Genomic DNA, 2,321 nt, shown 5'->3' with positions numbered 1-2,321 from the left:
ATTTTCACCACCTCAAAGGGATCCTGTTAGGGTTCTGTCAACTGTAGGCGTTTGCAAGAGATTGAAAAGCTAAACAACATGGAAACAATCTTCTGGCTCAGGTAGTGGTGGTACCAGCAGAGTATGATACCCAACTGTCATAAGAGTAGGCTCTTGTAGAACCTGGGTAGCAGCTAGACATTGGATCCTTATAGTGGCAGCACTGGCTGCATGGGGCATAGAGGAGCACAACTCTGTTAAAGTCATGTGTAGTATGGGTTGTTGTATGAGTCAAATTCTGCAGATGACTGCTGGCTCCAGAGGAAGAAGTAGCTTCCTATACTTCCTCATTTCTGAGCAACACCACCTCTTTTTGATCCACCAGCCCTTCTAACAACTTCATCATCGAATTTTGTGTATTAAATCTCTCCTTACTTAAATACCTCAGGTAACTTCCATTTTTCTTGTTAATTATATGGCATATTTTATCTGGCATTCCTAGAATCAGAAAATGCGCTATGCTGGAAAAATTATTTTTCCAGGTAAGTTTCAACCTTTCAAAACTAAAATAGCAATTTTCCTGAAATTTTTAATTAAGTGTTTCATATATGGTCCTTTCTTCCTAAACAGAGTATTTGAAATACATTTTTTTTCTCCTTTTCCATTATCCCCACTGAATTTTCACTATCTTCTGTGTTTTAGGCCTCATGTTGAAACTCTAGTACAGACGGTATGGCACTCTAGGTGAAATTAGTACTGACCAGAAGCAGACACTTACAAGTTCAATTGCAAATACTTTCACTGTTGCAGTTACTAAAGAGCTGGTGACAACATGGTTACCTTCCCTGGACACTCTCACTCTAACAATTTCATCATCTAGTTTTGTCTAACTGACTATATGAACTGGAGATGACAGGGAAAAGCTCTACATGGGTACTAAATTATAAGCTGCATCTTGCAGTATGAGTGAAGGTCTGCCAGGAAAGGAGCATTTCAGAGCAGGGAAGTACCTATGCAGACAGGTGTGGTAACTAGTCTCTAAAGATGGTTTACAACATCCCCATTCTACATGCTTATATCTTCCCCCTTTGAATCCGGACTGGCCCTGCAATTGCTCTGACCAATGGAATGTGAGGGAGTAACTGTTCTGGGACTTCTGAGCCCAGCACTTAGGAGGACTAGCAGTTTCTACTTCCTTCCCCCTGGGAACACTCTTGAGATGGTCATTCTTAGAATCCCACCAAGCTAAAAAAAGCTCAAGCCACATGGAGGAGAATCAGGGTGCTGCAACTAACCACCCCAGCTGAGATCCCACCTGATAGTGCCAGCTAACGGCCATACAAGTTAGCCATATTGGACCTTTTAATTTATCCCTCAGATTAATTAAATCATATATCATATGAAGAACTGCTCAGCTGAGCTCATTCAGTTATCGGAATTGTAGGAGATGATTGTTGTTTTAAGCTGCTAAATTTTGAGGGTTGTTTTGAGACAGGGTCTTGCTCTGTCACCCACAATGGAGTGCATGGCATGATCTCAGCTTACTGAAGCCTCAATCTCTTGGGCTCAAGCAATTCTCCCACTTCAGCCTCCCAAATAGGTTGCACTGCAGGTACATGCCACGACACTGACTACTTTTTGTATTTTTTGTAGAGGCGAGGTTTTGCCATGTTGCTCAGGCTGGTCTCAAGCTCCTGGGCTCAAGCAGTCCATCTGCCTTGGTCCTCCAAAGCAGTGGGATTATAGACATAAGCCACTATGCATGGCCAAAGTGATTTCTTATGCAGTGAAAGGCTCTGTCTGCACGGTGGGTCATGCCCATAATCCCAACAATTTGGGAGGCCAAGATGCATCGCTTGAGCCCAGGGCTTCCTGACCAGCCTGGGCAACATAGTGAGAGCCCACCTCTACTTAAAAAAAATTAGCTGGGCATGATGGCATACAACTGTAGTCCCAGCTACTGGGGAAGAAGAGGCTGCACTGAGCTATCATCAGGCCACTGCACTTCAGTCTCGGTAACAGAGTGAGACCCTGTCTCAAAAAAAAAAAAAAAAGGCTCTGGCAGGACTGCAAGTTTTGGGATGACTAAAGGAGTTCTCATAGTTCCTCACTGCTGGGCAATGCTGCCTCCCTTACCTCTTTTGCTCCTCCAGTTCTTCTTGTAATTTTATTACCTAATCCCTATATTAAATCACTTTTGCTTGAAATATCTTAAGGTATTTCTGTTTTTCTGGCTAACCATGTGGAAAACATTTTGTTATCTTCTATTTCTACAACCAGAGTATACTATGCCAAAAAGTTTGAATTATCTTCTGATAATTTCAATCTTTTAACTATTGAAA

The sequence above is a fragment of the Sapajus apella genome, unplaced genomic scaffold, assembly GCF_009761245.1.
Source record: "Sapajus apella isolate SASKATOON/1434 unplaced genomic scaffold, GSC_monkey_1.0 scaffold64, whole genome shotgun sequence".
Lineage (NCBI taxonomy): Eukaryota > Metazoa > Chordata > Mammalia > Primates > Cebidae > Sapajus > Sapajus apella.
The sequence above is the reverse complement of the archived record's forward strand: the minus strand, read 5'-3'. Positions refer to the sequence as shown.